Below are 12,084 nucleotides of genomic sequence, written 5' to 3'. Positions count from 1 at the left end.
ATGTTTATATATGTATACGTGAAAATATAAATAGCACTATATAAACACATATACATAGTATCATCATCGTCATTATCTCGCATTGTTATCTTTTGTTATGTACACCCCCTATCTCTTCCACTTCTTTGGCAGTTCCATGTGGGTAGATTCTGTGCTTTATTTGTAATTCCCTCATTCCCAAAGTCAAATTGTAGTTAGGACAGTACCTTGTCCAAAGAAACCTCCTAAATGGTCTCCCTGCATCTAACTCATCTCCTTCTCTTAGTCCTATACAAACAACGTTACCTGGTTAATTTTTCTAATGCACAGCTCCTACCATTTTATTTTTCCATCCCCCAATAATGCCTCTCCATTAGCCACATATAAAGTCCATTCTCCTGAGCCTAGCTTTCAAGGACTTTCATAATGAGAATATTTCCAGGCTTATCTCAAATGACTCCCCTTTAGAATTCCCATATCACTGCCAAATTATAAAATCCATTCACTAACATATATTGGTATATTTTTCTGTCTTAGTTCAAGCTGTTCCTTCCACTTGGGATTCTGAACCTGTCAACATTTTTGTTCAAATCATAACCATCCTTGAAGTTCAGTTTATATTCCACCTCTATCATGAAGTCTTCCTTAATCTTCCCTTCTCGTTCTAGCTAGAAATGATATCTCCCACTTAGGAAATTACACCATTTTTAAAAAAAAAATCATCAGTCGATCAGGGCACCTATTTTACCCGGGTCATCATTGTGTCAGGAGTTGGGGACAAAAATACAAATATTTAAAGAGTCTTATTTTCAAGGAGCTGATATTACATGCTTACTATATCCTGTTATGTCATCAATGAATTGTAAGATCATAGACTTGTAGACCTTATCAACCTTAGAGACCTTCTAGATCAACTGCTTCCTTTAGCAGATGAGGAAGGTGGAGCCCAGAGAAATGATGTGACCTACCCAAGGTCACCTAAATACAATTAGCATTTATTAAGCACCTACCATGACTAGATTAGTAACTGGGGATACAAATAATCTATATGAAAATGTTAGTCTCTATTCTCAAGGATCATATATTCTAATAAATAATATACACATCGATGAGTAATATAAAATAGAGGCAAAATAATTTCAATGTTACTCTGATTCTTACTCTGACATAAAGAGTGGCCCAAGAATGTCAAAAAGCTGATAGAATAAGGGTTTGGGTAGATCTGATTGACCTTGTGTCTATTAGAGATAATATGATGCCAGAACTGGAACTAGGAATTCTGACTCACAGAGTTAATGCAGTAAGGATGGTAGCATTAAGAAGCTAGAATGTTCTCTCATCAGGTCCACATGGACGCAGTTATTCTTAGCACATGTTCACAAACAGGTAAATGCAAATTATATACAAGTACAAAATAATTTCTGAAGGGAAAGCACTAGCAATTGAGAAATCATGTTGGACCTCATTTAGGAAGTGGAATTTGAACTGAGTCTGAAAAAAATTTAAGCGACTTCCTCATGATCACAAAGCTGACCTCATCTACTGATTCCAAGGCTACTGTCATTTTTACTATTCCATGTTGTCCATAAATCTTCTTATTAGTGCTACATTAAGAAAATAATTCACAATTATTGGTTTATTTCCAGTGACTGAGGCTGCCCCTCAGATGTCTAGCTAGGTGAGATTCAGAAAGAAGAATTGTTCATATAGAATTTCATATAGAACCACACTATGTTCTTGGGTATTTTTGGCTTTTCCCTGTTCATAAGATCAGTCAGAATACAGTGGAGGAGACTAGTGTAGTGGGTAGGAAGAAGATGATTCCTGTGTCACCTTCTCCCCCCCTTCTCAGCAGGACCTGGTGGCAAAAACACATGGATTTGCCTATGTGACCTGAGAGGAGATATTCTGAAAATGGACTTTCCCAGCCTGAGTGATAGAAGCAGAATAGGCACTGATAGATTTTCTTCCAAAAGCACATTGCAGAAGCATGTACATATTTGCCAAGTTGGCCCAATAGTGTAACTCATGGGTAGTGTTTCTGAACTCCAGCCTTCTGTGTAGAAGAGATTTCAATCTTCTAGGCAAAGTGGCTCCTGAATCTAGTGTTTTAGCTCAAGATATAAATGATTTACTATGCAATGTCTTTTTTGGAGGATTGCCTCATGGATGACCTCAAGTGCAAGGGTTCCCAAGTTTGAGAGTCTAAGGATCCAACCATCTATAAAGACTATGGGCTAAGAAATGTGATAAACTCTGGTGCTACAAAAATAAAGGCCAAAAAGTGTCTCTGCTCTCAGGTAAATCAACCTAATGGAGGAGGAGGGAAAGAAAACAAGATAATCCATCTTCTGACTTAACATTTTCACTAGTTGGAATGTTCTTCCTCCTCATCTCCACCTCTTGCTTCTCTGACTTCCTTCAGCTCCCAGCTAAAATCCCAGTTTCCATAAGAAAATGTTCTTAATCTTTCTTAATTCTAATGTTTTTCTTTTGTTGATTATTTCAAATATATCTTCTCTATATATTGTTTTTACTTCATTATTTTCATGTTATCTCCCCCATTAGACTGTTAACTCCTTGAAAGCAGGGGTCGTCTTTTACCTTTCTTCATGTCTCAGCACTTAAAATAGTGTCTGACACATCATAAGAACTTAATACATGTTTATTGACTGAATAAATGCCTTTGTACAAACAAGATATAAAGGTTAGAATCTAAAGATGGAATATACAAAAAAAGAAGGCTAGTCTCCCTGGATTGCAAAGTATGTGGACAGGAATGACATATAAAACTAAAAAAAAATTGGAGAGGGACAGGTCATGATAGGTTTTGAATACCAAAAAAGAGGATTTTCTATATTGTCTTGGAGGTGATAAGCAGCCAATGGAGCTAATAAACTCAATAGAGTAGAGGACTGACATTTACAGACATGAACTTTGGGAGCATTAATTTGACTACTGGATAGATGGTGGAATAGAGTGGGGGGCGACTTGAGGCAGGGACACACACCAGAAGGTTAATGCAACAATCCAAGATTGAGGTGATGAGGGCTTGTACCAGGATGGTGGTAATATCAGAGGTGAGAAGGAGGTGTAATCAAGAAATGTTAAAAAGATGAAATTGACAGGCCTTGTGAACATGGTTTGAGTAGGGGAGAGGATGAAGGTCAAAGATGATACACTAAGTTTTGAGACTAGGTGACTGGGAAGATGATTATACCCTCAAAAGTAATAGGAAAATTAGGAAGTGGGGAGAGTTTTAGGGAGATAATAATGAGTTCAGTTTGGCCAAGCTCATTTTAAGATGTCTTTGGGCTATCTAGGTCAAGAAGTCCCATAGCCAATTGAATATGTGAAATAGAAGATAAAGACAGAGATTAAGGCTACATATGTAGCTCTAGGAGTCAATAGCACAGAGATGGTAATTGAATCAAAAGGAACTGAACTGAGGAGATCATTCAGTGAAGTAGTACAGAAGGAGAAGAGAAAACAGCCTAGCATAGAACCCTGGAGCATCCTCATGATTAGTGGATGTGACTTGGATGATGATCCAGAAAAGGAAATTTACTGAGCACCATTGCTCAGTAAATTATCCATGTGGACCTAGCAGCTGGGGAAGGGATAAAGGGGGCCCATGACCCATGACTTGGGGAAGCAAGAAAGCTGAGCCTTGCCACATCTTGTCACCCCTGTGCCCAATTCACACAGTGCAGGTCCAACAGGATGGGTGTTGCTTGTTCAGCAGCCCCCAAATATGATTGCCTTTTAGGGGGGTGATTAGAGGCTATTTGAATGCTTTATGTGTTTTCTGTATCTCCTTATGAGCTGCTGAGAGTTCTTTGTGTGCCTTATGTATTTTCTGTATCTGTTTATGGGCCCCTATGCATCCTTTGCATCGTCTGCATTTTCTGTGGAATAAAATAAAGGTTGCCCCATACCCAATATTCCTATTGTTTCCTTAATTGCTTATATGGGAGATTGGGACTTCTTTTTTCCCTATCTGTGGGAAATCAGACATGAGCTATACACACCTCAGCTATATTTGTAGATTTCTCTGAGTAAATTCTATGTAGGGGCATAAGTTTTTGTTTGTTTGTTTGTTTTTTAAGACTCTTTTCGGAAATTAGACCTTCTCTGCACGATGCCATTACCTTGTGGGGCCTTGCACCACAGGATACACTTTATTTTACATTCTGATTATTCATCAGAATGAAGCTAAAACCTGAATACTCAATTCTGTTCCATGAACAAACAAACAAACAAATAATGTCAAGCATAACAATGATAGCAAAAATCATATTTATAAAATGATTTATTAAATGACATACATTTATAATGACTTACAAAGTCTTGCATGCATTATCTCGCATTCTCACAGAGACACTGGGAGGGTACTGTAGATTTCACTATTATCCCCATTTTAGGGATGAAGAAACTGAGGCTCAGAGAATTTAACTAATTTGCTCAGGATCACATAGTTAATAAGTATCTGCCTCCAAACCCAGTACTCTATGCACCATACCACGCCAGGTACTCTGCTGGGGAATCAGGATGCAAAGGCAAAAATTTAAAATAAATTCCTGCTCTCAGGAAGATTATGTTCTACTTAAAGGAATTATGTTGTAAAGCCACAGTAAAGGAAAGAGCTCGTTTGTAATATGAATCATCTGCCATTTACCTTTTAATTCCAGATATAGAATTGTATCATGTTTTCCTCACTGAGAGACAACTGTGGAGGACTCGAGAGAGGAGTGACTCATTCTTCTTGTGGGTTGGACCAAGCTCATCACATGGAGTATCTATTGCAATCTCCAAATCAGAAACTTGTAGAGGGGGAGTGTTTCCCCAGGTTTCCTGATTTCTTTTTCACTGTAACCAATTTATAGTCTCCTATAAAACCATAAATCTTGTAGTTGTACAGATTATATAAGGTGGGGCAGGTAGGTGAGTATTACTGTTGGATAGTAGTACTTCAATTTGGTCTAACAGACCACACTTCTATTGCCAAGCAATGACTCTTACTCCCTATTTATCTTAACCAGTTACCATTGACCTGAGTTTCTACTCTATGGGGAAATTTTTAGGATGATCCTTTGTTGTCACTTACTTTCCCCAACAAGTGGAGTTTTCCTCTCCAGCAGCAATGTCCCAGAGTCTTTTTTAAAAAAAAAACCAAACAAAAAACGTTGGCAGGTCCTGGTATTCTAGAACTTTATTTCTGAGAGCATCAAATTCTTTACTAACTCTCATTACAGGATAGCCTTGTAAAGGGTTGGGGGTAGGGAGGAGGAGAGGCATGGCAGTTCATCATAGGCCAGATGCTAGGGGTGAGGAAAGAGTTCATTGCTCATTTTTTTTCTAAAAGGGCAATCATTCTTTGAGGTTGGGAGGGTAGATCCATTAAGTGAATTACTAGGATTAGAGAACTCTTGATGTTCTTAATTCCAAGGATCCAGTATACACAAGGAAACATTTCTGTTGTTAACTAAGAGCCTATGTGGAGGTTTTGTGTAAATGGGCAAAGGCTGAGCTATAGTCCCTAAAACCTGAGACTATCTTTAATCTATAAATACCCATTTGAATGTGAAAGTGTGGGGGAGGGTCCATATAAATTAATGAATTAGCTAAGGAGAAGCAAGATGTCAATGCTATTGGAAAGTACTTCAAGACTGTTGTATTTTTTTTTTTTTTGCCTTCAATTCAAGAAACGTATTAATCATCTCCTTGACCTAAACCCTGTGCTAAGTATTGGGGAGACAAAAGTAGAAATGGCAGAGAACTTGAATTCAAAGAACTTAAAAGCTACTTGTGGGGAGGGGGATGAAATATTGTGGATAGTCTATTCACTTGATGAAGATCTACCCCTTCTACAATTGAGTAGATTATTGTCATGGATGTGGCCCCAATCATCCGGCAGTCAATTATCTTGTGAGCCCCTCTGAATTATGCAAGGCCAATATCTAGGCTATGGACATATATTGTTGTTACCACTTCCATGCTCAAAGATTTTCCACCTGTCAAAGCTCAGATCTTCTGAGATGGTCTTTGAGAATCCATATTCACCTTCATGTCATAATGAGGATATGTAATGAAAAATTATTAAAATACAAATTAGACTGTGATTATTGTAAAGGAATGTTAAAGCAGTGAAAGAAGCAGCAAAGAGGTAAATATAGGCTTGGCCTCAGGAAAAAATCCCTAACCAGTTGTTGTTGTTCATCTTTAGTTTTTAAAGAAGACCAATGACATCACAGAGTGAAGTGATGTTATGACCTATATGATGGGAGAACTGGATTTAAGTGACAGAGTTGTGCAAAGTCATCAGCCTAACTCTCTCTTCCAGAGTCATCCAAGTCCTTTTGCAAGACAAAATCAAGATGACTGATGATGACTTGGGCTGCAATGGATGATTTGGCATCTTTGATGTCTGACCTGGATCTAAGTACTCGGTAGCACTTACTTCAGCACCCGTCATGGCCGTTCCCCTTCACTGAAAGTTTTTAAACAAAATCTGTATAACCACTTCTCAGAGAAATTGTTGAGTGTATTCTTATGTTGGAATAGATAGCCTTTGAGTTCATAGGATTATAGTTTTCCAACTGGAAGGGATCTTAGTGATTATCTAGTCAAATCCCCTTGTTTTATAAGGGAGGAACTGAGATCTGAAGAACCTTGTGCTCTTGCAACTTGCTTGGGGTCACACAGGTAGAATTCTGAGGTTTTCTGATTCCAAAGTCATTTCATTCTATTATAGATTGCAACATACTATACTTTCGGATTTCCAGGAATACAGACTCACTTTTAGCTAGAGGTGCAAAGAAAATTTATTGGAGGGCATAGCATCTTAACTGGGCCTTGAAGTAAGGAAAGAATTTTAATAAACAGAGAGATGTAGAAGTTGTTTTTTTTTTTTTTTTCAGTACTCGTGGAGGAGGCAAGGAAAAAAAGTACATGAATACATGGAGGCAGGTTAGCAATGGGGGGAAAAGCTGACAATAGTAAGTAGGTCAGCCTGAATAGGACAGAGGAGGTATATAGTGGGAAATAGAGCTTGAGAAGTATATTGAAGAAAAACTGTAGAGTGTCTTGAATGCCTTGTAGATATATATCAAAAAGAAACAAAGGGAGAACCATATGTAGGGAGCTTAATATCAATGGGATCTCAGAAATAATTTTTGAGACACACAGAAATATAACTAACAGGTAGGAAGAAACATTTTCATAGAATCTAGGTATCTCCTGATAGAACACATCTGCCTTACTGAATGATGGCCTTGAATTAGAAAGCTGAGGAAATTCAATCATTTATAGACTTCTTTCTCCTCTTAATTTTCCTATATTAATCAAAAATAGCTCTTTGGGGTAATTTTGTCCTTAATTCTTCATAATAACTGTGTTGATACCATTATCAGAGGGGATTCATACTTCAGGTAGGAATTGGACTAAATGATTTTTTTGACATTCATTTTTTTTAGGTTTTGAGTTCCGAATTCTATTCCTCCCTTTCCCCCCTTCCTCTTTCCTAAGACAATAAGCAATCTGACACAGGTTATGCATGTGCAGTCATGGAAAACATTTCCATATTGGACTAAATGATTTAAAAAAAAAACTTAGTGATGCTTTTCATTGTTAAAACTACACTTATTCCCAATCACCATGTCCACTTGAAAGAGAATCCTCCTTTGTGAAAAGAAAAACAGTTTAGCAAAACCAACCAATATGGCTAAAGTATCTGTCAGCATAGTCAACATTTCATGCCCACAATTCAACCACTTTTTTCCAAGAATAGGGCATTTTATTATTTTATATTTCACCATTGGTCTTCTGGAGTCAGAATCAGTCATTAAACAGAATCAAATTTATGAACTTGAATACTATCAGTAAAAAATATGCACTTATTAAGTGCCTACTATGTGCCAAGTACTATGCTAAATGCTGAGGATACAAAAAAGAAAAGCAAAAGACAATCCTTACCCTAGAGGGGTATCTAATTGCTTCCATTTACATCATTATACTCATTGTGTGTATACATTGCTTTTCTCATTCGATTACTTTAGTCTATACCAATTTCTACAAGCTATGATTCTCTAAATTCTCTGAATTTACTGTTTCTTGGATTTCTTCTTCCAAGATACCGAAAGTGTCTGCATTTCATCCCAGAGAAGGAAAGCTAAGTGATGGACCTGCCCCTGCATGCACTTGATAAATTTTTTGTTGTTGTTGTTTTGGGGGTCTTTTGCTTTGTTTTGCTTTTTAAGAAACTGAATGCTAAAATTACTACAGTAACTTCAATTGGGAAGAGTTCCTTTCCTAAGCTGAAATACTTTCATTAAGCATAGTATGATAACCCCTTCTGCTGGCATTCTAAGAGTTAGATGTTTTTGTACAGTACTACCTCTCAACTTTTTGCCCTACAGTTACTTGTCAACTCTTGTGACTTTTGCAAGAAGACATTGAATTCTGCATGCCCTCCTAAATCATCTCATCTTCTCAAATGTTACTTCAGTCTAAGATGTTGGCAGCTTCTGCCCATATCATCTTTATTATAATTATTAGTATCTTCTCTGGGTGAGGAACACACTGCAAGATAGTAAATTCCTCCAAAGGTCATTGAATGCATGTCATCCTTAGTATAGTCATGAGAAACTGCCTGGTGCAGTCTTTTCTATCAAATATCCAGATATAGTCCAATATATTTATATAAGACTACTTGTTCAGTTTCTGTCTTGGGCTCTGTGATGAGCCTGGTTCTCTTTTTTCTTTATCTATCCTAGCTCTCTTGGAAGCTTATCAATTCCCAGAGGTTCAGCGATCATCTCTGTGTAAATGATTCTGAGACCTGTAGATCCATGCCTGCTTTCTCTCCCAAGTTTCAGCCCTAAACAGCGACTGGCCATTGAACATTTCAAATTGAATGTTTTGTCAGTATTTCAAGATAAACTAGTCCAAATCAGTACTTACTATACTTTTCCCACAAATCCCTCTCTCCTCTTCTGAATTTCCTTATTAATATCAAGGGTACCACCTTCATTTTAGTCATCTAGGCTTCCATATCTTGATATCATCCTTGACTTCTCACTTTCACTCACCCACATATCAAACCAATGGCCAAATCTTGTCATTTCCACCTTTGCAACATCTCTCCTATAGGTCCTTTTTATCTGTATTATTGCCATATCTTTCAAATTGCTCTCCCTGCTGGTCATAGTATCTTTCCACTCCAATTTTTGCTCTAAACAGTTGCCAAAGTGATTTTCCTAAAGTGTACCCAGGTCATCCCATCTACTCAATTGACTCCAGTGGTTCCATATTACTTCCAGGAAAGAATATAAAACTCTTTATTTATTTTGCATTTAATGCTCTCCACAGTCTGGCTAACTAACCCTTCCTAACTTTCTAGTCTTTATGCATGTTACTTTCCTCTATGTATTCAAAATTCAGTCATATTGGACTACTTGCTATTTCTTCCACGTAACACACCATTTTCCATCTCCTGTCTCCATACTGACATATTCTGCTTCATCACTTTTAACTCTTAGAATCTTTGGCATTCTTTGTACATACACTGTCTAGCCAGTAAACCCCAAGTTAATTGGGCAGCTTCTGGCCACCAAAATTTACCTTCCTTTGGATAGGTAGTGTGTGTATGTAATTAATTAACTGATTGATTAATTTATAAGCAGATGGTTAGGTGGTACAGTGGATAAAGTTGCAGATTTGAATTCAGGAAGACTCATCTTCATGAGTTCAAATCTGACCTCTGACACTTACTAGCTGTGTGACACTGGGCAAGTCACTTAATCCTTTTTGCCTCAGTTTCCTCATCTGTAAAATGAGCTGGAGAAGGAAATGACAGATCATTCTAAGAAATTATTTCCAAGAAAACCCCAAATGAGGTCACAAAGAGTTGGACATGATTAAAAAGCAAATTTATTTTTTAACAGTCTTTTCTTTTTAAATTTTAAGTTTCAGATTATCTCCCCTTCTACTCCTCCCCTACTCACTGAGAAGACAAAAACTATATCAATTATATATGTGAAATTATGCAAAACAAATTTCCATATTAGCCATATCTCAATAAAAAATTTTAAAAAAGCAAGAAAATGATACTTTAATTTGCACTCAATGTTTATCAATTTTTTTTTTTGGAGGTGGATAGCATTTTTTAATCATGAGCCTTTTGGTATTGTGTTGGATCATTGTATTGATCAGAGTAGCCAGGTCTTTCACAATCGATCATCACTGAAACATTGCTGTTACTGTCTACAGTGATTTCTCGGTTTGATTCACTTGATTCAGCATCCCCTGGTATTCTTGAAGACAAGATATTTGGCACCTTGTGAAAAAGGTTTTTCCTAGTCTCCCTCAGATCTAGAGACCTTTCTTCTAAGGTTACTTTCCACTTTATATGCATATTAGAGTTACCTAATAATTTATATGTTGTTTTCATGGGTTATGTTGAAGCCACCTTGACTGATGAAAGATGACATTAAATTTTTAGCATGAGCATCTTATACCTTGGAAATTGGCAAATGCCACAAATTAGGATATAATTTGTTTTGTTGATTACCTAAACTTAATATGCTAATAGTAAAATAATAATATTATGATGATGCTAATAATAAAAAGAAAATGCTAATAGTAAAGATTAAACTTTAAAATGTTTTGTATTTTTTTAAATTTGCTTCCAGAAGACCCATATGCTACAACACTTACCAGCACCCTCCTTCTTATAGAGAAATCTCAACCCTGAATCTAAGTATATTTTCATTATTAGCATTTCTCAGTCTTTGTCTTAAGTCTAGGCTATCACCAAAATAATAAGTTAAGCCCTAATTGATCACATTTGTGGTGGAAGTTGCTTATCTAAACCCATTTTCTGCCATACTTTTTTTTTTCAAGTTTTCTCAGCAGTTTTTATTGAATGTGGAATATTTTCCAAAGTAGTTTGTCCTGAGTGTATCAAACTCTAGGTAACTGTGTTTGTTTGTTTTGGACAGTTTGGTTTATTTGATCTGTTCTACTGATCAACGTCTCCATTTTTAATTTTATCTAACAGATTTGTTAACTTCTACTTTATAATATAGTGTGAGATCTACCAATTCAGGTGTTCATTTCTGAATTTTAAATATTATTTCCTTTAAAATTCTTGACCTTTTTTTCTCAATAAATTTTGTTATTATTTTGTCTGTTTTTATCTTTTGGTAGTTTTATTGGTAGAGCACTAAATCTGTAAATTAATTCAGGTAGTATTACCATTTTTATTATATTTCCATAACCCAGTCATGAAAAATTAATCTCTCTCAAATTATTTGTCTTTACTGATAAGAAAGTGTTTTGTAGCTATCTGGTTTTGAGTGGATGTTGTTAGGTTACCTTCCAGACATTTTTTGCAATTTGTAGCTATTTTGAATGGAATTTCTTGTCACTAGATAGCTTTTAAGGTACCTTCCTGCCTCTGAGATTCTATGTTTGCATAATAATTTCTAAGTTCTTAGACTTCTTACTCTACAAAATAGCCATAATTGATTTAGATAGTATCTAGAAAATCAAACCGGCTTAAGAATAAAAAAAATCTGTATTTTCAAAATATTTTGAAAAAAAATTAGTAACTAGTTTGACTGAACTCAGCATTATTTGTTTTCAAAATTAGTTTGATTGTGGACATTCTGTAATAGTACAGTTTATGAATGACAGAACCGTAAAGAGATAGTACTTGAGATTTGGAATCAGGAAGACCTGAATTTCAATATCAATTCTGTTACCACAGTCAAATAATAACTCTCTGAGTTTGTAAAATGGGTATAATAATTACATGCCTCGTTGAGTTGTATGAAAATTGTTTGCAAACTTTGAACTCCTTTATAGATGTTAATTTTCTTCTTTTCTTCCTCCTTCTTGCTTCTCTATTTTTCTGTATTTATATATTCAGCCCAAGTTTCTCTCCCTGTCACTGATCTCATATCACCAAACTGACTAGAGGATGTTTTGAAATGGATGCCTCATAGATAGCTCAGATTCAACATATACAAAAGAAAATTAATTATCTTTACCACCTTCCTCATCCTTCTCCCAAGTCCCAATCTCCTCTCAACTTGCCTATTG

Source organism: Notamacropus eugenii, chromosome 2 (genome assembly GCF_028372415.1).
Source record: "Notamacropus eugenii isolate mMacEug1 chromosome 2, mMacEug1.pri_v2, whole genome shotgun sequence".
Lineage (NCBI taxonomy): Eukaryota > Metazoa > Chordata > Mammalia > Diprotodontia > Macropodidae > Notamacropus > Notamacropus eugenii.
This window is presented reverse-complemented; position numbering follows the sequence as displayed.